At 45.3% G+C, this 25,305-nt stretch overlaps 1 pseudogene; it reads right to left on the bottom strand.

Moving 5' to 3' along the window:
• The window catches only part of LOC146348923 (cadherin-like protein 26), a 56,838-nt pseudogene extending 37,275 nt beyond the window's left edge, over positions 1 to 19,563 (bottom strand).
• Between the last annotated feature and the right edge of the window lie 5,742 nt (positions 19,564 to 25,305).

Below are 25,305 nucleotides of genomic sequence, written 5' to 3'. Positions count from 1 at the left end.
TTTATGTAGCCTATCACATTTTTTTGTTGTTGTTTTTGTTTTACTGGAAATGGAGGCGGTGGCAGCCAGTCAGAAGACCGGCCGCCTCCACCGCCGCTGCTGCCGAACCGCCGCCGGAGCCGCCGCCGCCAGGAAGATTCGCCCAAGGTAAGTCCCATCCCGGGGGGGGGGGCGGGGGGGCAGACCGTTTCGCCACCGATTTTGGGGGGCCGAATGCGCTGGCATTCGGCCTCCCTGAGATTCGTGGCGAAATTCTCTGACATCCCTAGCTGCTGTGCTTGTCAGAAATGAGCGAGCTCCTATTCCACAGATTGCTGTTCTTCCTCAGAATCAGAACTGCTCTGGGGCTCTATGGGTTCAGTTTCCACCCTGACACCTATTAATAGACTAATTTGAGATGGACTAAAATAAGCTCAGACTTCTAAGAATCTGACCTGCAGAATCTGCTGCAGAGACATGAGTGTCCCCCTCAGGACACGAGGAGTCCATGGACTTTTGGATCTTTTTTTTTTTTACTTTCTTGAAATATATGCATATTTATTCATAGGAAAATACTAGGGATGTACGAAAGTCACTTACCTTTCCGAAGGGTGACATTCACCGTGTGGGAGGGAGGTGCTCTGTCCTTCCTCCTGAAATTCTCTCCGGCCAGCTCCACTCTGCGGACATTCCACGGAGCTGCCAGCCGGGGCTGCCAGCAGCCAGACATCCGGCCACTGGGCAGCCTGCAGGGATGCAAATGGCGTCCCTGTATTTTGCCGTGATAGGTTACGTAAATATTTACGTAGCCTATTACGGGGGGGAGGGAATGCAAATGGCAGCCACTACGCCATTTGTGCCCCTCTCTTTTGCTGTAATAGCCTACGTAAATATTTATGTAGGCTATCACGGAAAAAAAAAAGGGAACGCAAATGGCGGCCGCCGTAGCCACCGCCATTAGCGTTCCCTTTTTTTTGCCGTGATAGGCTACGTAAATACTTACGCAGCCTATCACGGCTTCCTCAGGGACGCAAATGGCATCCCTGCATTAGCCGTGATAGGCTGCGTAAGTATTTACGTAGCCTATCACGGCTATAGTGATAAAGGGAATGGCGGCCGTGGACGCGGACGCCATTCACAGAGCAGCGCGAATGGCACCGGGTAAGTGTCCCATTTCACGTGACTTTCACGGGGGCGGGGCTTCGTTCCACCACAGATTTCGGGGGGCCGAATGCACTGGCATTCGGCCTCACCGAGATCCATGGCGGAATTCTCTGACATCCCTAGAAAACATGCAGTTTCTGCTGATAAATATACGTGGGGAAAAGTTGAATAGAATGGCGGGCAGTACGTTAAATGTTAGGTACTAAGGTAAATTATGTAAATTGTTGCAAACCCTCTTACAAAATTATTTGTGCATTTTTCTGCACAATCGGAAAAAAATTCAAATCTGTCTGAGCAGACAACGGAACAAAAGGTGCTTGACAATCCGCAAAACACAGACGGAACACATTTTACACAAGCCATAAATCCCTACCTATTACATCCTGGCCTTAAGGACACTATAGATCTGTCTGAGGCTGTAATATATTTGCTGGGCACTTCCAGGATAAAATATCTTGCATCCACTGGGACTTACACTCCAGTGTTACAGCAGGTGAATCAGGTGAAGTATCCAAAGCACTGCCTTGTCCAGTTTTCTTGGATGAGTTCAGTTGATATAGCTTAAGGACATTTTCACAGTGCTTGGATAGGTTCATGCAACCACTTCCATATTGGATCCTTGCCCCTTTTGGCTTATAAAAACTGGCAGGGAGAAAACAGCCAGCCGGGCCAGGGAGGTGTGTCCTCCTTGCAAGAGGGAGTGGTCTGGAGCTGCCTGAAAGAAGCAGTGGTGAGATCACTCCTAAAGAAATCCTCCCTAGACCCAGAAAACCTTAATAATTTTAGGCCAGTGGCAAATGTTCCTTTCCTGGGGAAGACCCTTGAGCAGGTAGCTGTCAACCAGCTCCAGATGTGGTTTGATGAGACCAATTATCTGTATCCATTTCAATCAGGGTTCAGGCCGGGTTCTGGACACAAACAACCTTGGTCACCCTGTATGATGACCTATGTTGGGAGAGAGACAGGGGGAGTGTAACCTTGTTGATTCTCCTTGATCTGTCAGTGGCTTTCGATACCATCAACCATGGTATTCTTCTGGGATGACTGTCTGAGTTGGGAGTGGAGGGTACTGCATTGCAGTGATTTTGGTCCTACTTGGAGGGTCAGCTCCAGAAGGTGGTGCTTGCAGAACATACCTTGGCCCCTTGGATTCTCCAGTAGGGAGTTCTGCAGGGGGCAGTTTTGCGCCCCATGCTATTCAACATCTACATCAAACTGGTGAGTTCAGTCATTTGGATGTTTGGAGTGTGTTGCTGATGACATGCAGCTCTATTTCTCCTCTTCATCTTCATCAAGTGAGGCTGTGGATGTGCTAAATCAGTGTCTGGCTATGGCAATGGACTGTTTGAGAGTTAATAAACTAAAACTCATTCCTGAGAAGACTTAGAAGACTGACTAGATGCAGGATGCTCAACCTCTTCTGGATGGGGTTGCACTCCCCCTGAAGAAGCAGGGTCATAGCTTGGGGGTTCTCCTGGAGCCATCTTTGTCACTTGAGACTCAGGTGGCCTCAGTGGCACAGAGTGCCTTCTACCAATTTGGTGACCCAGCTACCCCCCTATCTGGACAGGAATAACCTGGCTTCAGTTGTCTATGCTCTGGTAACCTCCAAGTTAGATTACTGCAATGCACTCTACATGGGGCTGCCTTTGAACATGGTTCAGAAGCTGCAGCTTGTGCAAAAAGTGGTGGTCAGATTCATAACAGGGATAAGAAGGTCTAGACATATAACACCAATTCTGGCCCACTTGCATGGCTTGCCTGTGTTTCCAAGCCTGATTCAAGGTTCTGATTTTGACCTATAAAATCTTACATGGCTCGGGACCACAACACCTTATGGTGCACCTCGCCCAGCATGAACCTACCCATACACTACATTCATTATCTAAGATCCTCCTCCAGGTGCCTCCTCCAAGGGAGGCTTGGAAGGTGGCAACAAGGGAAAAGGCCTTCTTGGTGGTGGCCTCCCAATTATGGAACAATCTCCCAACTAGGCCTGCCTGACAGCAACATCGTTATCTTTTCATCACCAGGTTAAGACCTTCCTCTTCTCTCAGGTATTGGGCAACGTATGACGAGGTTTCAATCAGGTTCTGGATTTTTCTTATTGATGGTTTAAGAATTGTTTAGATATATGTCTGCCTGTCTGTCTGTCTGTCTGTCTGTCTATATGTTTGTATGTAAATTGATTTTTATACTATGTATAATGTATTTTTAATGGTTTTTAATTTTTGTCAACTGCCCAGACAGCTTCAGCTATTGGGCAGTATAGAAATGAAATGAAATGAAATATGCCCATCCAGCTCACTCACTCACCTGGGGGCGGATCCATGTTTCTCTGTCTCCTCCTCTCCCTGCCCACTGGAACAACCTCTTTCACCCTCCCCAATCATGGCATCCTCAGAAGAGAATCCACTATATCCTATGGTTCCTAGAATGTTCTCCCCGGGAACTCCAGATTGCTCTGTAAATAATCTAAGCTACTATACAACCACCACTTGGCATGCCCAAGACTTTTAGTGACTCAAAGATACTAAAAGAGATATGGAATGAAATAACATAAAATATTTACGATTAGGAGAACAGTTAGTAAGCACCTATTACTTAAATGCTTTTCTCTGCTTTAAATGAATACCTCGAAAGAGGAAGTTTTCTCTCGATCAATGGAATGGTGCACATACATACGTCCACTGTCATCATCCGCAATAGAAAATAATCCGACCTCTGGATATTTATCCACACCTTCTCCACTGATTAAATATTTTACACATATATCAGGTGATATATAACTGAAGAGCTACAAAACAAGATAGATGGTTGATCAAAGGCTAATTGTTTCACCAGAGCAAGCTTTTAATAGAAACATTCATTAACTCTTCTACACTTTTTAAAGTGTTTTATTATTCTGATATTGGGGTAAAAAAAAAAAAAAACAATTGAGTCATAGTCTATGCTCCGAGTTTGACTTTTTAAAAAATAAATTACCTATATTTTACAATGATTCCAAGCTCATGTAAAATATAAAATTGTCTCATTGTTATGAATGGTAGAACTATATAGAGAAAGTATCTGGAGGCTGCAGTTTTGACAACGTTAACTCCTGTGTGATCTTAAACACCCGATACATATACCCTTTTCTTTTCAAGTCTAAAACTCCAGGACTTAATGGTTAACACCAAGTCATCTTAAAAACTGTTTCATTACAGAGTAGCAATTGTGTTGCTAAAAGAGAGTTTTCACTAAGTTGGGGTCATTCCAACAGTCTCCTCTCTTGATTGTGCAGCATTTCATCTTCCCTCCTTGATTTTAATTGGTGTCATTATGTCATTTCAATGAGGCCCTCAAATTAAAAATAAACTGAAAAGAACATACAACATGGGTGGGGTGGCAAGACTGAGATATCACAGAGCTGGCCCCTTTACATATAGTACATTTTTTATTATTATTAAAATACTTTAAACCTTCCCTTCATTACATAGATAACAGGGTAGTGTATAATATTATCGGTCCTTTATGGCTCTGAGTTTCTAGGAAGGTTAAAAATTCAGTTCCAAGATATATTTAAAAGGTAGTGCCAAGAAAGAGTTGGAGGAGGGGGACAAAAATGTTGTCCCAGGAAATAAATAAACACTGTCAATGACATTCATCTATGATGATAAAAAAGGATGTGTGTCTGTCTGTCTGTCTCCACCATAGCATCAAGACCGTGAAACCTAGTCATCTGAAACTTGGCATGCACCTCAGGGTTACTTGGTTTTTAAAATGCATTAATTAATTTAAATTAATTTAAATGTGTCTGTGTGTTTGAAGTCTGCATACCATCTTTGGTCACTAGGTGGCAGACTTCCCTAACCAGAAGTCAACTGAAACAATTTGAAGCCAAGGAGGAGTAGTCTGGGGAACAGAGTTCTATGGCTGCCTCCTCCCCACTGCTTTGGGGTGCTCCCTCAGGGGGTCACTCCCTCAGGGGGTCTATAGTGATGCAATATGGCAGGAGCACTGCCTAGGTGTGCCAGCAGATGTGGCTTTACTAAGATGGGGTGGACACGATGTGTCCAATTCTGAAGGCTTCACTTGAAGGCTTCACTTACCAAACTAAGTGCTATTCCAACCAACCTGTGCGAAGCTGCATCCATTCACTAGTATGTAACTAAGGAGAATGTAAATATGCACAGATTTGACATCCCAGTTCTAGCTTCAGCCTGCATTAAACTTGATCATTAGGGTCTGCCATCCAAGTAATGTGCACAGAAAAAGTGGCTTTGGGGCTATAATTCAAAACACGCTTATTTCCAAATAACTCTAACATTCTTCACTTTAGTAATCTGTATGGTGCCACTATACTCTGTTGTTGTTCTTCTGCAACTCACTAATGCATTTATTTTGGAACAAGCTTTTGTGGGCTAGAGTCTGCTTCAGCAGATGCTAAATGGCTTTGGAGATCACAGCCAGATGCACAAAGTACTAGTCTAGAGAATTCTAGGGCTCGCTAAAAAGCTACATTTTGCTTTTACGTTTCCGATGAGTTTCGGGAATGGCCCTTTGTCTTCCTCCTCAAGTTTTACATTGGCAACAGTCCATCTCCTTTTTGTGCGATGCTGCAAAGGTTGCAGACTGTCTAATGGCTTCAGATCCTGTGAATGCCGCAATGCACATCTCTTATAACGCTGTGATAGCCATCTCATTCGCCTGGCACAATTGAAGAGTGTGTACACGCTTAAGGGCTCAGGATCAAAGAGGTGCTCAGTCTCACCAACAGGGGCATTGCTAGGTGTGAGCCTGTGGGACCCTGGCCTCAAATCTGTTTACCAGTGCCCTAAATCTTTTACCCACAGCTCTGAGTGTCCATTGATGCCAATGGAATGTTTTTCCTCAGTTTAATTGCCATGCAAGGAGCAATTTTCAAGGGGGATTACATTGGGGAGGTAAGGGTTAACCCACCCACCCCGCCCCACCCAGCAGTTAAGCTGAGAAAAAATCATTGCATTGGTGCCAATGGAAGCTTTGTATCTAAACTTAATCGCAGGGGTCGGGGGGCGTTTGCAAGGGCTTATGAGAAAACTTACCAGCCACACTTCTTTCTGCATTTTTTGACACCCGTTTACAGTCATTGCAAATTAATTGTAACTGAAGAACTACTGATTTAAGATGATCTGGGTGGGGGTGCAAATTAATTAATTAAAGCAACAAGTGACCCACAGGCCACCTGGCCCTTGCAGCCCATCAATGCGGCTCCTGCTATCCCAAAAAACTCAAGGGGATCAAAGAAAATGTTTAAAACCCGGGGGGGGGGGCAAACAAAATGGAGTCCAGAACTGCTAAAGAGCACCCAAAGACTCAGAATTATCTTTGTTGCAAGCTAATTTTGACCCTTGCGACATTTCATAACAGCTCTGGACACCTTCCCCACCCCCGTTTTTGGAACCTGTGTGTGTGGGTGTCCTATGGAGGAATCCAGGGAGCAAAAAAAGACCCCTGGACCTCCTGAAATTGCCCACCACTGAATTAAAGAATGTATTTTATATGGTTTGATTTGGCTGGGAAATTAATTGGCTGGCTTTGCCTTCTGCGAAATTTAAATAAACCCTAGTAATTATTTCTAAATGTGCATGTATAGATATGACTTACCCTATCTAAATTTTATGCAGATTGATGTCCTATGGGCCTGGGCCCCAAATCTGTTAAGCGCCTAGCAATATCCATGCTCATCAACATATATCCACTGAGTCACTATTCCACCTCAAGACACACAAGCCAATGCTAAAAAAATTCAACATAAAAAGACATTTGCAGATAATTTCAATCTGGTTTTTAAACAAATGTTACTTATTGAAGAATTCAGCAAAGTTCCAACCTGACGGCTTCTCTTTTGAATGATCTTTCTTAGACTGCCATGATCACCCAGTGCAGAGTGGAAGCTGTTGATGGCAAGAACCTTAATGGATAAAGAAAGGGCTACAGTAAGAAGGATGTTATCTAACTAAAGTTGTCTTATCCCAATACCTTACACTGAAAAACCTGACAAACTTGCCACCAACACTTGCCAAGTGTAGATTTAGCTTCACTCTAAACACGGCTACAAGATGGGAAGCACAGCGCTGTGTGTTTGCTGGCAAGCGAATTCCCCATTCCATGACTTGCTTTCATGCATTCATCTCTTCCAACCATGATTATTGCTAGGTAAACTTTTCAAACCTTGGATTAAAACTCTGGTTAGGACATGCTTGGTTAGTGGCATTAACCATGGTTAGTGTATCAGTGCAGACCGAACATTACAACTACAACATAATTAAGGGAGCAATCCTATGTCCCCTAGACAGTGTCTGGGGGAGACATAGGATTGTTTGGTTTCTGGGCTCTGAGGTCAGAAACAAGGTTTTGACCTAGGAGCCCAGAAACCAGGCTTCCCACCCCTCCCTCTCCCCCTCATAGCCAGCCTGATTGTGGCAATGTCTTTGCGCTCAGAAACAGAGTGCGGAGGTGAGAAAAGAGGGTGTTCCCAGGGGTGGAGAGGGGAGGAGACAGGGGCATCAGCCATATGACATTTCCTATGGCTGCCCCAGCCTCCTTCCCTCCTCCTCTGAAGAAATCACCCATCTAGCAGAAATGCAGGGTGGCAGGAAAGTGAAGGTGAAGGGCACTTCCACTCTCCAGCCACCCTACATTGGACTCGGCAGCTTCCGGGTTTGGAGGCTGCCGACTATCTTCATAGGATTGCACCCTAAACCAACCTATAAGGTTTTAATGTTTAACCTTTGTAAACCGCTCAGGGAGCTTTGGCTATGGAGCAGTATAGAAATGTAATAAATAAATAAATAAATACATATAGGAGAGAGGAGGACGACGACGAAGGAGCATCAAGAGCACAGCACACTCTCAAACTCTTAACCATGGTTAGATTAGAAATGCAATGTGTGTGTTGTGCAATTGAAATTGTTATGCTAACAGGCCAAGCATGTTTCAAAATCATGTGTGATGCTGCTCTGTCTCATAATGCCTTTCCCCACCCAGCAGTGATTCACCTATAGCTCTGCTTCTGCTCATGTGCTTAATTCATGTGGCCTGGATTACAAGCACTTTCACTGCATCTTGTTTGCTCCTGTTCTCTGCCTACAGCATACTGGCCAGAATGATATTTGTTTGTTTATGTACAATAATTGTATACTGCTCCATATCTAAAACAGATTTCAGAGTGGTGAACGGAAAATAAAAGATTAGAACTCCATACTAAAAGTATGCTTTTTAAAAACAGAATGCCAATAGAAACCATAGCTGGTCAGTTAAGGAATGTCTCCTGGAAGAGTGCTGTGTTCAGGAGGCACCAGAAACAACACAGTGTTGGTGCCTGCCTGACCTCCAGGGCAGGGAGTTCCAAAGAAAGGGGGCCACCACACTGAAGGCTCTTCTCCTGGTGGACTCCAATTGGGCCATAGGTCCACGTAGAACCACCAGGAGCATGCCGTCCAATATGGGGGTAATCTATGGCAGTGGTGGGGAACATGTGGTCCTCCAGGTGTGGTTGCACTGCAATTCCCACCAGCCCTAGCCAGCATAGTCAATGGTGAGGGGTGAGGGGTGTTGTAGTCCAACAACAACTGGAGGGACATACATTCCCCATCCCTGATCTACGGGGAGAACCTTGCCTTGAGTCAGGGGGTGGATGTGATGACATCCTACTCCATTTAACCATATTATTTTCTGAGCCACCTCCCAATGAGGGTAATGATCATAGGAATTAGGCCTACAATAGGATGTTGTGTTGCTGATCTGGACTTACAGAAAGATATTAGAGATGTGAATGCTTGTTGATTGTTAAAAAGTCAAAATAGTGCTACCAGGGAGAAGGTGATTTAGAAATTAAAACTGGTGAACACAAATGGCTGCAAACGTGGTCTCAACCACCTTTAAGAACAGCTTCAGCCAGAATTCAAGAAGCAGCTCTTAAAGTGCTTTTAAGATGGCACTGGACACTTCTAAAATCATACCATATTGATAACTATGTTTCATCACTTTGCTGGAGAGGTTGCAATACAATAGGTTCTTTTATGCATATGTGGTGGGCCAGTAAGCCAGTAAAAACATTTTGGAAAGCTGTCTTTGGGGAAATGTCTGACCTTACAGGGCAACTGCTGTCTCAGCCCATGCTCTTTCGTCCCTTACTGACCACTTAGGTGTTCCTATAATCCACAAGGAGTTGGTCACTCTGTTATTAGTTACAGCACGTATGGAAATTGCAGCTCTGGAAAATTGCTAACAATCTTTCTGTGAAAAAGTGGATGGCGAGAGAGTGGGAAATTGCCTTGTCAGAGAAAGTAATGCAACACAGCAAAGACATGTGTGGTTTGTCTAGTACAGACAAGTTTGATGGGGTATGGTTCCCTTTGTTATGGCCAAATGAAATAGACCAGGGTGAAGCCATACTGAGGCCCAGCAAAGGTTGGGCCTGGGTATCTTCACTGTGGAATTTTCGAATGTGTACATGACCACTCCCACTCTCTCTGTCCGAAAATTCAAGAGCTACAAAGCTCTGAAAAGCAGTTTGCCTAACCAGAAAAAGTTTGTATATGTGAACAAGCCAAATAGGGAACTGCCTGTATGTCACCATTCTCCAGACAGGCCAGCCAACGGTTTAAGAACTTGTGGTTAAACTAGGCTACCTTTTTAGTCAACAAGCATTCTGCACATGATCAGGTGGCAATCCCTTCTACTCAGCACTAGTTAGGCCTCATCTGGAGTACTGTGTCCAGTTCTGGGCACCACATTTTAAGAAGGATGCAGACAAACTGGAGAGGGTTCAGAGGAGGGCAACAAAGATGATCAGGGGACTGGAAACAAAGCCCTATTTATTTATTTATTTATTTATTTCATTTCTATACCACCCAATAGCCGAAGCCCTATGTGGAGAGACTGAAAGAACTGGGCCTGTTCAGCCTTGAAAAGAGAAGACTGAGGGGAGATAGGATAGCGCTCTTCAAGTACTTGAAAGGTTGTCACAGAGAGGAAGGCCAGGATCTCTTCTCGATCATCCCAGAGTGCAGGACACGGAATCATGGGCTCAAGTTACAGGAAGCCAGGTTCTGGCTGAACATCAGGAAAAACTTCCTGACTGTTAGAGCAATATGACAATGGAACCAATGACCTAGGGAGGTAGTGGGCTCTCCCACACTGGAGGCGTTCAAGACAAGGCTGGACAGCCATCTGTCAGGGATGCTCTGACTTGGATTCCTGCATTGAGCAGGGGGCTGGACTTGATGGTCTTGTAGGCCCCTTCCAACCCTACTATTCTATGATTCTATGAATTTCTGAATAAAAAGCTAGCGGTGTCTAGTGTGCAGCGACGCGAGGAGTTATATTTCACTGCACAGAGAGCGAAGTCCTCTTGCTGCAGCGTTGTTTTCTCTTTATCAAATAAAGGTGTGTTGTTACCTGAAAGTGTCTTCGATTATTGGGCCAGGATGCTATTCATCACATATTTTAATCAATCCTTACCTCTTTTTTCTCCTCCTCTTACCCAAGTTTCCCTGTGGCAGTGTTCAATAAGACCACTTGACGTGGATGGTTAAAAGATTGTGTTTTTATTTTTAATTTTAGGGATTAGATCCATATAGTATTTTAGACAAGATTTTTTATTGTTGTTGTTGTTGTTACATCCCAACTGTGTAATGTTATACTTCAGTTATGGTTGTAATTTGTTTCTTAGTTTGTACAATAAAGAAAAAATCAAGAGAAAGAAAAGAATTGTGCAGCTATCCACAAGGACACAAGGTGTGTCAGAGGAATGAGAGGGCTTTGGTACCAAGGTATCCCTTGATCCACCCTGACGTTCTCCTGTCCTCCTTCTGCACTGCTAGCAGAGGAGCGATTCTGATGGACATTTCCACTGCCACAACAAGGCGGCCTCCAGCACTGGACCTCCTTTTTCACCTGCACAAAGGGAATTCTGAAATATCCTAAACCCTGGGACACCCTATAGTATTTGCAAGATTATAAAACGAACCACAGAGACTGAACTAGAACAAACTTTACTGAGCAGTGTGCTGCTACCCAACTATATACAAAACTGAAAGGAGTTTGATACTCCTTAGCTTCCTTTCCCTGCTGGTCTCACCCAGAACTGATTCTGCACCCCTCATGCAATTATTTCTAAATCACTTTAGTTCCTACTCACATTACACACCCTCCCAAGGACAAAAGGATTGCTCTCTTAATTTGTAAAAGAGGAACGAAATGAAATGAGGGTATGTGAAGAAACACTACCTTTTCTCCAGTTTATGTTTTGTAATCTTTATATTATTTGAGTCACTCCTGAGGGATATTATCATGGAACTGAGTAGGCCAGAAGGAGGAAGCCTTCCAATCTGAGGGGACTTCACTGGAAGACCTCAATACTGGTGGCTCAGCAGAGCTATGCTGTGCAGTTGTGGTGATGAAGCTTCAAACAAGCAGCAGAGTCCAGCACCAGAAGGTTTCAGACACAGGACTGCCCAGCCGGGGTAGTCCCTGAGACAAAATCATCTTTGGCCTGGATTTAGCTACTCTCTTTGCATAACCACTTTTATCTGTACTGCCCGGCTTGAGATTTGTTACTCCGGATCTGACTTGGACTGTTTGTGGACTCTGGCTCTGCTTGGACCTCTCCTGTACCTTCAGCCACTGATTCGCCAAACCCCAGGCCCACCTGAGCACCAGGGGGATAAGGACAGAAATGTATGTCAGCCCTAGAGCTGGCATACATCATTTCCCTCCCATTGCTTTCAATGGGAACAAGCCCACCACCCACAGAAAGGAAGAAAGAAAAACACCACCACTCCCTCCATTTTGCCCACTAGCACTAGCCCAGCAGGGCTTTGGATAAGGCCATCCTCCACCTTTGGGTCTTTGCACCTCCACTGATTGGATCGTGCTGCCTGTTTCATTATACTTGGATTTTTCCAAATAGTTGTTGTAATAACTTCCCTACGTTGCTTACGAGTACAAGCTTATATTGGCATGTATTACGGAGACCTGGCTGGCTGAGGCTGCTGCTCCAACTCTGGCGACCATGTGCCAAGCCGGATTTTCGTATGCACAGCAGCTGAGGGCTGGGGATCGGGAAGGGGAGTGTCTGTTATCTACCAGGAGTCCTTGGTCTTCACCAGACCCCCTCTCTGGGAGACCAAGGCTGCTGAGTGCATGTACTGGAGGTTGGGCCCGAAGGGCAGTCTGGGGATTCTGCTTGTGTACTGTCCACTCTGCTGCATGACTGACTCCCTAGCCGAGATGCTTGAGGTGGTCTCTGATGTGCTTGTGCAGTCCCCTAACTTATTGGTGTTGGGGGACTTCAATGTACATTCAGAGGTCATCCTCACAGGGGCACCTCAGGACTTCATGGAGACTATGGCTTCCTGGGAGCTGCACCATATTCTAACTGGGCCCACCCATGTAGCTGGTCATGCACTAGACCTTGTATTTGTTTCTGGAGAAGGAGGGAGTGATCTGGAAGTCGGGGGTATATCCACCATTGTCATGGTCAGATCACTATCTGGTGACATCGGACTTCTCGGTTCCACAACCCCTCCGCAGGGGTGGAGGACCCATTAAAATAGTCCACCCCAGGCATCTTATGGATCTGAATGGATTCCTGAACGTGCTTGGGGATTCTCTGGAGTCGAGACCCTGGTGGGTGGGTGGAATGCCACAGTCACTGGGACATTAGATCGAGTGGCTCCAAAACGCCCCCTCCCCCTGATCAGGGCTCGGACTGCACCATGGTTCAATCCATGCTTACAAGCCCTGAAACGGGATGTGAGATGTAGGGATGGGGGAGAAATCCTCCACGGACCCCAGTGAGGCCGGATTCAAAAGAATCCGGCCCCCCGGAATCTGTGGAGGATCGGAAGACTTACCTCCGCCTCCACAAGGAAACCTCACCGGTCAGATCCTCCCTGCTGGCCAGCTCCGAAGTGCCAGCGATATGGCCGCCATTGCCGTATCGCTGGTGGGCCAGATTGACTGTGGCTGCAAATGGCGTCCGGAATGCCATTTGTGGCTGTAAAGGCCTTAGTTTAAGGTAAATGTCTTTTTTTTGAAAAAAGGCAATCAGCAGGATGTGCCCATAGACTTATACGCAAAATAGAGCAGTGAATCTTGCGTATAAGCCTATGGACACATAGACTTATATGCAAGATTCATGACTATTTGTGTATGAGTCTATGGGCACATCCTCCCGATCACTTTTTTTTTTTTAAGACTTTTTTTAAAAGGCAATCGGCAGGGACAGGGAGGAGGCGAATGGCTCTGGCTGGCAGGAGGGAAGGTAAGTCGTGAGAGTCTTCTCCAGCACCACAGTTCGAAACCATCAATTCTTCGGCGCTCAGCCTTCCTTGCAGTCCAGCTCTCACAGCCATACATTACTACTGGGAAAACCATAGCTTTGATTATACGGACCTTTGTCGGCAAGGTGATGTCTCTGCTTCTTACTATGCTGTCTAGGTTTGCCATAGCTTTCCTCCCAAGGAGCAAGCGTCTTTTAATATTATGGCTACAGTCACCGTCTGTGGTGATCTTGGAGACCAAAAAAATAATATCTGTCACTGCTTCCATTTCTTCCCCTTCTATATGCCAGGAAGTGATGGGGCCACATGCCATGATCTTAGTTTTTTTTAATGTTGAGTTTCAAACCAGCTTTTGCACTCTCCACTTTCACCCTCAACAAGAGGCTCTTGAGATCCTCTTCGCTTTCTGCCATTAGGGGGGTATCATCTGCGTATCTGAGGTTGTTGATAATTCTCCTGGCAATCTTAATTCCGATCTGGATTCATCCAACCCCGCGTTTCTCATGATGTACTTTGCATATAAGTTAAATAAGCAGGGCGACAATATGCAGCCTTGTTGTACTCCTTTCCCAATTTTGAACCAATCGGTTGTTCCATGTCCGGTTCTTACTGTTGCTTCTTGACCCTCGTACAGGATTCCCAGCAGACAGCTAAGGTCTGGTACTCCCAGCTCTTTAAGTATTTGCCACAGTTTGTTGTGATCCACACAATCAAAGGCTTTAGCATAGTCAATGAAGCAGAAACAGAGGTTTTTCTGGAATTCTCTTGCTTTCTCCATGATCCAGCGAATGTTGGCGATTTGATCTCTAGTTCCTCTGCCTCTTCGGAACCCCGCTTGTAGTTCCGGTAGTTCTCGGTTCACATACTACTGAAGCCTATCTTGTAGGATTTTGAGTATAACCTTGCTGGCATGTGAAATGAGCGCAATTGTATGGTAGTTTGAACACTCTTTGGCATTGCCCTTCTTTGGAATTGGAATGTAAACTGACCTTTTCCAGTCTTGTGGCCACTGTTGAGTGTTCCAAATGTGTTGGCATATTGAGTGCAGCACTTTAACAGCATCATCTTTTAGGATTTTAAATAGCTCGGCTGGAATACTGTCATCTCCGCTAGTTTTGTTATTAGTAATGCTTCCTAAGGCTCACTTGACTTCACTCTCTAGGATGTCCGGCTCAAGTTCAGTGACCGCACTATCATGGCTATTAGGGACATTCAGATCTTTCCTGTATAGTTCTTCTGTGTATTCTTTCCACCTCTTCTTAATCTCATCTGCTTCTGTTAGGTCCCTGCCTTCTTTGTCCTTTATCATGCCCATCTTTGCACAAAATGTTCCCTTGAGATCTCCGATTTTCTTGAAGAGATCTCTAGTCTTTCCCATTCTATTGTTTTCCTCGATTTCTTTGCATTGTTCATTTAAGAAGGCCTTCTTGTCTCTCCTTGCTATTCTCTGGAACTCTGCATTCAGTTGGATATATCTTCCCCTTTCTCCTTTGCTTTTCGTTTCCCTTCTTTCCTCAGCTACTTCTAAAGCCTCATCAGACAGCCACTTTGCTTTCTTGCATTTCTTTTTCTTTTGGATGGATTGAGTTGCTGCCTCCTGAACAATGTTACAGACCTCCAGCCATAGTTCCTCAGGCACTCTGTCTATCAGGTCTAATCCCTGAAATCTATTCCTCACCTCCACTGTATATTCATAAGGGATGTGATTTAGGTCATACCTGAATGGTTTAGTGGTGTTCCTGACGTTCTTCAATTTAAGCTGAAATTTTGCAACAAGAAGCTCATGATCTGAGCCACAGTCAGCTCCAGGTCTTGTTTTGACTGACTGTATAGAGCTTCTCCATCTTTGGCTGCAAAGGACATAATCAATCTGATTTCGATATTGACCATCTGGTGATGTCCATGCGTAGAGTCGCCTCTTGTGCTGTTGGAAAAGAGTGTTTGCTATGATCAGCATGTTCTCTTGGCAAAACTCGATTAGCCTTTGTCCTGCTTCATTTTGTACACCAAGGCCATGCTTGCCTGTTATCCCGGTGATTTCTTGACTTCCTACTTAACATTTCAATCCTCTGTGATGAAGAGGACATCTTTTTTTGGTGTTAGTTCTAGAAGGTGTTGTAGGTCTTCATAGAACCCATCAACCTCAGCTTCTTCAGCCTCAGTGGTTGGGGCACAGACTGGAATTACTGTGATGTTGAATGGTTTGCCTTGGATTGGTACTGAGATCATTCTGTCATTTTTTAGGTTGTGCCCCAGTACTGCTTTTCCCACCCTTTTATTGACTATGAGTGCTACTCCATTTCTTCTATGGGATTCTTGCCCACAGTAGTAGATATAATGGTCACCTGAATTAAATTCGCCCATGCCTGTCCTTTTTAGTTCGCTGATTCCCAGGATGTCAATGTTCAATCTTGCCATCTCATGTTTGACCACCTCCAGCTTACCTTGATTCATTGATCTTACATTCCAGGTTCCTAAACAATATTGTTCTTTACAGCATCGGACTTTCTTTTCACCACCAGACACATCCACAGCTGAGTGTCCTTTCGGCTTTGGACCAGCCACTTCACTCTTTCTGGCACTTCTTGGAAATTCCCTCTGCTCTTCCCCAGTAGTATATTGGACACCTTCCGACCTGAGGGGCTCATCTTCTGGCGTCATATCTTTTAGACTTGTGATACGTTCCTAGGGATGTCAGAGAATTCCACCATGGATCTCGGGGAGGCTGAATGCCAGTGCATTCGGCCCCCCGAAATCAGTGGTGGAACGGTCTGCCCCCCGCCCCCCCCCCCCAGGACGAGATTTACCTGGGGCGGATCTTCCTGGCGGTGGCGGCTCCGATGGTGGCTCTGGTGGCGGTGCAGCGGCGGCGTCCGGTCTTCTGACCGGCTGCCGCCGCTGCCATTTCCGGTTAAAAAAAAAAAAAGATGTGATAGGCTATGTAAAGATTTACATAGCCTATCACAGCTAGGTTTTAAAAAAAAACGTGATAGGCTACGTAAATGTTTATGTAGCCTATCACAGCTGACTGCAGGGACGCAAACGGCGGCGGCTACGGCCGCCGCCATTTGCGTCCCTGCCAGCGGCCAGATGTCCGGCTGCTGGATGTCAGGGTGGACACTGAGCCCATTGAATCCCAGAGTAGTTCTGATTCTGAGGAAGTGGAGTCACTCCTGGGAGAGGAGCGCGCTCCTCTTTCCCAGGGCCAACAGCTGATGGAGATTCCTCCCACCAGCATTCCTAGCTTAGATAGCAGTCCTGGGAGTGACAGAGCGTGGGAAGCAGACTTGATGGATGCGCAACGCCGATGCAGAGAGCGGCGCCAAATGGAGGGTGCAGAAAGGAGGTGTAGTGCCTGGTTGGCATGCAAACAAGGCTGTGCCCAGAGGATCCAAGGGAAAAGGGGAGGGACTCTCCCTAGTCCTTAAGTTCAGGGGTCTGCCAGTAATTCCCTTTCAAACGGGGACCAACTGTTCCAATGTAGGGCATAGGTACTCTGCTGCTCATATCTAGTTGCTAACAGTAGAGTTGTTAAGTTGTAAAAGAGGAATAAAGCTCTGAAAAGAATCCATTTGTCTGTGTCTGGACTTGGCTACTGGATTAGACTGAGAGAGGCCTCCAAGGAGCCCTTGACACTGGCGGAGCTGGCCGGCGGCTCCACAGAATCCCTGCGAAGCACAGCCGGCCAGCCAGAATTCTGGGGCGGGGAGGAACAGAGAGCCTCCCCCCCGTCCAGGATTCCGGGGGGAGGGACGGAGCGCCTCCCCTCCCACCATCAACATAATCCTCAAAAGGTAAGTGACTTTCATACATCCCTATACATTCCATGAGGTTTTCTTGGCAAGAATACTGGTGTGGGTTGCCATTTCCTTCTCCAATGGACCACATTTTGTCAGAACTCTCTGCCGTGACCTGTCCGTCTTGGGTGGCCCTGCACGGCATAGCTTATGGCTCCACTGAGTTACGCAAGCCCCCTCGCCACAACAAGGCAGTGATCCATGAAGGGATCATGTCAACCTGACCTATCTTAACAGCAGGCACTTCAGGATGTCCTCTGAAGGAGCTGTTAATGCATAGACAGGATTACTGGATTGTATGGGTGCAGTCCTTCAAATAACCTGGTCTCGAGCTGTTTAGCTGAAATATGATCATCCAAACTATCCTAATACCTTAGTTCAGACCGAAGAGGAAATCAGCTTGTTCACTATGTGAACAAGCTGTGGCACGCCTCAGGCTGTCACACTCAATTTTCCCCTCTTCTTTCACAGCCGCAAGATCAGGAGCAGCCCCTTCTGCTTTTAAACGAAGTACAGTTTCCTGTTAGCCAGCCTAAAAGGTCTGGGTGGCCCCCCAAAACACAGGGGAGCAGTTCTTCCGGTTTGCAGGCCTTTTAAAAGCAAAATTGTAAACTGTTTTTTTTATTATTATTATTTTGTTCAGTCGTTCAGTCGTGTCCGACTCTTCGTGACCCCATGTATCTGTTTGTAAAAAAGTTTAAGGTGGGCAGAGAAAAATTGGGGAGCAAAAATTTATGTTTACTGGAGGCATGATGGTGCTCCAAGTTAAGTCAGCAAAAATGCACACGCTCAGAGTATTTCTTTTTCTTTTTATCAGGGTTGGCAAACATTTTTCATGTTTTTGCTCTAATGTATCAGGAATGTAGAAGCAAATGTAAACGATGGAATGGTGGTAGGGTGTGTGGAGAAAGGAAATGCTAATTTCGTGTTTCACAACTGAAATAATACACATGTTTGTCTAAAGGAGTGCCCCATAAGACCATTAACACCCCAATCTTATTCGTGTCTACTCAGAAATAAGCCCCAGTGTATTCAGTGGGGCTTTCTCCCAGGAACATGTGCACAGGATTGCAGACTAAGGGCACATTCCTATGTGGATAGTTGGCAGCCTCCGAACTCATAGGCTGCAGAATATCCCATGCAGGGCGGCAGGACAGCGGAGGTGATCTTCTCCTCCACACGCCAGTGGCCCTGCATTTCTGCTAGATGGGTGATTTCGCCTGTGTACCAGCAGTGCTTTGAAGGTGTGGGGGGGAAGGAGGCTGAGGCGGCCATAGGAAAAGGGATACTGCAGCCACCCTAGTTACCACTCCTCTTTGCCCCTGGGAACACCCCCCTTTTCCTGGTCTCTGCACTCCTTTTTCCGAGCACGGAGAGGTCGCTGGTGGTTCTCACCATGCCCGCTACAAGGGAGAGGGGGAGGGAAATGTGTTTTCCTGGCTCCCAGCTCGGAGCCCCGTCTCTGACCTCAGAGCCAGGAAACCGAGCAATCCTATCCTCCCCCGCCCTGACACTACGTAGGGGCCATAGGATTGCTCTCCCCATCTATGGTCTAAAATAAATACATTAATAAATAAAGTTACCTAGTTGCACCACTCTTCCTTAATGTCTTTTTTTTTGGGGGGGGGGGTCCTGGTACGAAAAAGGATTGAAGAAGCTGTGGGAAAATACAGGAGGGCTACAAACTGAAGACTATGTTGTCTGGACACACACAAACACACACACACACACACATATTCCGCTTATGTGGCATTGAGCATCAATTGCACAGTTAAAGCCTCCTCTGGAAACATGGCAGAGGAGGCTTGCCCTGTTCAAAAAAATGTGTTCGCCCTACCACTAAGAAGAAAGTATCTCTGGGAAAACAGCTTTATTTATCCCACCAAGCAGGAAGGCAATGTGTGGATTACAAACCAGCAGGGCAAACAGCCAGAATCTGAATATCCTGGGGGCAGGTGGAAGCCTGTAGTCCCCTGCACCAAGGCTTAAATTAGGGCCTGGCGCTCAGCCACACTCCACCCCAGCCAGTTCTCTGGAATTCAGCAGATGAAAGCAGCTCTGAGGAGGTGCAAAGTCCCCTCTTCAGTGATTACAGAGCACCCAGCCATATCAGAGAAGGTGGCTTTCAGAGCGAAGGCTGGCATTGCCAGAGAGACAGGAGTCTCGGGATTCCCCACATCCCACCCCCCAAAAATGAATCTGCTCCTCTATCTCACCCAATGGCTATGCAGCCAGCTTTGCTGCGCAACCTACAAAAAATGACAAAGACTCTTGTGGCACCCCGAAGACTACAAAATGTATTACGGCATAACCATCAGCTTTCGTAGACTAGAAGCCACTTCATCAGATGCACAAGAGCTTGTGATGCCATCATGAGGGAGTAATCCTATGTATGGTCAGACAGAAAAAAGACCTACAACTCCCAGCATCCTGGTTATAGGACTGTTTTCCCTCTAAACATGCACAGCATTGTGTCCTAAATGTGCGATGTCTCTGAGGTGCCATGAGACTCTGTTGCTGCAACCAGCTAATCTGGCTTCTCCTCTGTCAATTGCAGCCTATGAAAGAAGCCCTTGGCTCCAACGGGGCAAAGTGTTTAGCCTCTGTAGCATCACATTCTTTATCCAAGGGAAACCAAGAAAGAAACACAAGCTAAGCAGGGCAGCCCTGGTTAGTACTTGGATGGGAGACTGCCTGGGAATCAGGCTTCCTGCATTGAGCAGGGGTTGGACTTGATGGTCTTGCAGGCCCCTTCCAACCCTATGATTCTATAACCCTGTACGTGCCTGTAGCAAACAATCACTTTTATATAAGCCAGAGATTCATCATTCCTTATTTAATTCCCGATTGATAGTTCAAGGCTCTATGAAAAATTTCTTCCTTATCAAATCCAGAGTTTTGACTCTTGGTTCTCCCAACCCCATCTTCTTCCCTTAATGACTAGGGCTGGATGTGCCTGATCTCGTCTGATCTTGGAAGCTAAGCAGGGTCAGCCCTGTTTAGTACTTGGATGGGAGACCACCTGAGAATCAGGCTTCCTGCATTGAGCAGGGGGTTGGACTCGATGGTCTTGTAGGCCCCTTCCAACCCTATGATTCTATGACTTCTATGACGTCTATGACATTCAGCTCTCCGCTTAGTCTCTGACCAGACCCCCCGCTTTCCCTTCCTTCCTACCGCCAGGAGGAAAAGTGCAGTGCTGGAGATTTGCATCGCTGCTACGCTCTTGGCTCACTGCTACCGCTGAGACGTTGCTGCTGTTGCCGCCGCATCTGTCATTCACACTCTCTCTTTTCGTGTAGCTGGAAGAAGGACGATCCACTCTTCTCCCCATGCCTGTTGGAGGAAGATGCTCCTCCTGCCCTGCAGGATCCACTCAGCAAGCAACGTCCTGTAGGAGTGCCAGGACAATGATCTCATAAACCCATAGAGGGAGGGAGAGGGGAGGGGTAGAGAGAGAGACTAAGAGAGATCATGCCTGTTGCAGATACTGTTGGTCTAGCATAGCCACACCACTCGTCCCTTCACCATGACACTAACTATATCCATTTAAAGAAACAAATATAGATATGATTTTTTTTACATCTTTTAACCACCTAACAATGCTCCAAGCGGCTTACCAGATTTTAAAAACCAACGAACAAGTTAAAAGTAAAACATATCGCAAATTAAGACATTCACAAATAAGCTGGGGGGAGTAAAATCAGCAAAAGACTGCAGAAAAGAAGGAAGGTCCTTGTTCAGCAAGAGCATAATGGAGCATGTATTCCCGCCTTTCCTCTCCTCTGACCAACTGTCTCGCTCACACACACACAAACAGTTAGGGGGTTAATTGCACATCACCTGGTGTGGGTGCACACACACACACACACTACATAACTACATCCAGCCATGGAGAAGGGGAAAGAACTGTGGAAATGGCAGAGGACAGGGTTGTTTAGCCCTCCCCTACTGCAGAGCTAAATCTCCCAAAGACACATCATGTGTGTGTGTCCCATTCTTCCTGGTGCTCAGGCAAGACCTGGGCATCGTCCTCTGCTGGAACTTCTAATGCTTCCTCCTTGGAGGAATCTTCCAATGGGGCCATGGCAATGTGTAGTTCAGCCCCTAGATTTAAGGAGTGAGGTTTCCTTCCAGGCAAAAATGCAAACCTCCCATCAAGAGCTCATACAGTACAACTCCTGCCAAAACTCTGGGAACCTAGTTCGAAATCCTGCTTCAATGCACACTTGGCTTCATACATTATGTTCTTAGTGTGTGCCTGCTTTTCACATAACAGGTTTTTAAAACATGTTGGCTACACACATAGCACAGGGAGCTGAGTTGCACATAGCTTTCTATACCTGTATCAGAAGACTCCTAGCCTCTGTTGGGATCATATTATGGAGCTGCCTTCAGTGATGTGGTAATGGTCCTTTGCACATATACAGAAGCACTCTCTTTGATTTTGCATATTTCAGCTCCTCATGAAAGCACTCATGAGGCACTCAGCCGTCACAAGAGTCTCTTTTTGAGCATCTTTTTTTTCCTGCAGAATTTTATAGCTGTTGTTTTGACTGGTGTTGTCTATTCTATTATTTATTTATTCTATTTAGGGTGCAATCCTATGCATGTTTAGACAGAAGAAAGTCCTACAACTCCCAGCTATGCTGGTTGGGGAATACTGGGAGTTGTAGGACTTTCTTCTGTCTAAACATGCATAGGATTGCGCCCTTATTGCATTTATATCCTTCCTGCCTCTCTTCTAAGAAGCTCAAGTGGCATTCATGGTTCCCTGCCCATTTTTATCCTCACAATAACCCTGTGAGGTAGTTTAGGCTGAGAAAGAATGACTAGTCTGGAGTTACCCAATGAGCTTCATGGCTCACTGGAAATTTGAACCCATTCCTAGTCTGACATTCTAGCAATCTATTGTATTTATCATTTGAATGTACACCATCCTGAGAGTTTTTACTTGAATAAATTGCAAGATGTCCCTGCAGCACAATTCCAATGAAAGACTAATTTCTCCACTACTTGACAATGGTTGTTTTTCCCCCGTGAATAGATAGATATGACTGCAAATAAAAAAGCATTTAACAACAGTTCTACTTGCACATAACGATCAGCAGTAGTAAAGTTTTACAACCCTTACCTTTCAGTAGACATCACCAATGCTGTGTGAAAGTTGCAAACTAATTGTACTTAGGCAGTAAAACTCTTTCAGTGGATGTCATAAAAATGGGCAGGTTTCACCTGAACCAAAATGAACACCAGGCAGCTGGTGCTTATTGAGATAAAAATGTTTCCAATTGCCCAGATAAGGACAGGGTAAAATAGGCTGTGCACCGACAGTAAAACATATTATCCAGTCAAAAAAGAGGCAAAAGGGCCACAAGGGAAAATGCAGATGCCAGAGAGGAAGGGGGACACCATATATGTGTGTTTCTACAGCAATCCTAGAAGCCTCTGAGCCAAGATGGGAGAGTTGGAGTGCTTTGTGTTAAAAGGAGTACATAGAGATAATGGGCAGAACGGAAACCTAGTGGAATGTAGAGAACCAGTGAGATACACTCATCTCTGGATACAAACTCTATAGCAAACTCTGCTCAGCTAGGAGGCAAACATATCCAAAAACATAATCCTTTGTTTCGTAAAACAAAATGGCGGGCGGTCTTTCCACCAAGAATATCTTTGAAAAGGATGCAACTTCCCATTCATGAAGGCGGGTTCGGTTTTCCAGATCGAGCTATGTGCCGTTGGGCCTATTTGCCGACTTGTACTAAATGTTGGTCTTTTCCACTTAGATTAGATTTTCCGCCTTGGTCAGTGTTGGAATCTTCTTGTCTGGATCCTCTCCCTAAACTGATGGCATTAGGTTTTCGGCATATTAAGGCAGACGGAGCTCCTCCCACAATTTTGGCAGTTAGAGAAGTGTGGCATATAATGTCACGTCAATTACAGTTTGACTCATTTTCCCATGCTAAATTGACTTTATGGGGAAATCCAGATTTAAGAACTGGAAAGAAAATATTTTTATGGCGGACCTGGACAGATAAAATGATCTTTACCCTGGATAAAGATCCAGGGTAAAGTGGGGGTTGAAGATGGGTTCTTGTTATTTTCAGCTTTGCGAGATCAATTTGATTTGCCTGCTACAGCAGAATGGCAGTACTTGCAATTGAAGCATTTGTTGGTATCTAGATTTGGTCCTGCTGCTTTTACTGCTTCAGAGTCTCCTTTGCTATTGGAAATACTAATTGAAGCTGATCAGATATATCGACCTACAATTCATGTTTATAAATGTTTATTATCAATGAGTAAATATGATACAAGTGGTTTACAGCAGGAATGGAACAGGGAATTGGAATGTCCTATTTTGTTTAATCAGTGGATCGCCCTCTTGGCATCTGTATCAGACATCTCAACGGATCTTCGGTTACACCATATCCAGCAAAAACTTTTGTTTCAGGTATATTGGACACCACAACGACTTTTTAATAAAGGTTTGTCAAATTTGGCTAATTGTTGGAGGTGTAATGCAGTCAATGCTTCTCTTCATATGTTTTGGAAATGCCCAATGGTTGTCTCCTCTTGGGAGGAAGTTATTATACGGATAAATTTTGTATTGGAAAACTCTTTAATATTTACTGATATAAATGTTCTTTTAAATTACTTACCTACTTCTTGGAATGTAACACATGGTCAGCGTAAATGGATTTTTCACACCCTTTTGGTTGCTAAAAGACTGATGCTACGATACTGGAAGGATAAAAGCTCACCACCTATAATGCAATGGAATGAAGACTTAACAATGCTAGCAACATTTGAAAGAGTGGTATATAGGCGGAACTTGCAAATGGACTTATATGTGGATATTTGATCTGCTTTTACTGAATTTATGTGTAACCTATACTTTCCCTTTTTTTACTTTTTCTAGAAAACTGAAATAATTTGAAACTGAGGGTTTTAGAATGTTGTTAGACCTTTTTTTGGTTTTTTTATGTTGTTTTTTTGTTTGTTTTGTTTGCTGAAATTCACAATAAAAACAATTGGGGTGGGGGGTGGACAATAACCTTGAATGCCTTAAAATCACCCAACTGTGTGTGGGTGAAAACTTACCTAGCTAGTTGAAAATGGTGAACCCTTCTCCATACTGACAGGAAATTTGCATCGTTTTAGAAAAAACTGAAGATCATATAATTCCTGAGCTCAAACTGCTATGTAAAGAAAGGGCTTGGTAAGTTTCTCTTTCGCCTCCTCTCATCTAGGGGACAAAGTAAAAAGCTGCTTCTTGGCCTTGATTCTATGACACTATCTTCAAAGGCTTTCCAAAAAGAGTCTCTGTCGAAGAAAAGAGTAAAAACAAGTCAATCTCAAACTTGAAGTATATACTCCACATATTGCATTTAGAGAGCAATCCTATGGCTCCCAAGACAGAATATGGGGGCACCATAGGATAGTTTGGATTCCTGGATCTGAGGTTGAAGACAGCACTTTGACCTCGCACCCAGTAGTCCACACACGCACGCGCGCGCACACACACTCACACACCCCGCAGCTGGCACAGAATCATGCCAGCTGCCTCTCAGAGGTCGCAAAAATGGCCTCGGAGAGAAGGGAAAGGGGGTGTGCTGGTGGGTGGGGAAAGAAGGGCTTATACCATATCCCCAGGCCTCCCAGCCTCCTTCCCTCCCCTTCCCTGAAGCCTCAGCTAGATGGGCAAAAATGCCTGTCTAGCTAAAATACAGTGTGGGAGGCACAGCAGAGGTGATGAGCGCCCCCACCACACCTCCTGCTCTGCAGTGGATGCTCATAAGCCTCTGAGTTCGGAGGCTTATCAAGGGCGGATCCAATATGATTGCACCCTTAGTTGATCATATCTGCTGCCAGGATGCAGGCAGAAAAAAGTATAGGGACTAATCATCTGAAGCAGAAGCCTTAGGTAGCATGCCTAAACCTTACATAGAACTAGGTTTTACTTAGGTGAACATTCCAGGAACTTCTCAGGCTAAAGACTTGAAATCTGGTCAAAGAAAAGGTGACCACGCCATCTTAATGGCTAAGGTTGA

Source organism: Heloderma suspectum, chromosome 4, assembly GCF_057233095.1.
Source record: "Heloderma suspectum isolate Gila_16-S chromosome 4, 16-S_ref, whole genome shotgun sequence".
Classification (NCBI taxonomy): Eukaryota; Metazoa; Chordata; class Lepidosauria; order Squamata; family Helodermatidae; genus Heloderma; species Heloderma suspectum.
This window is presented reverse-complemented; position numbering and strand designations above follow the sequence as displayed.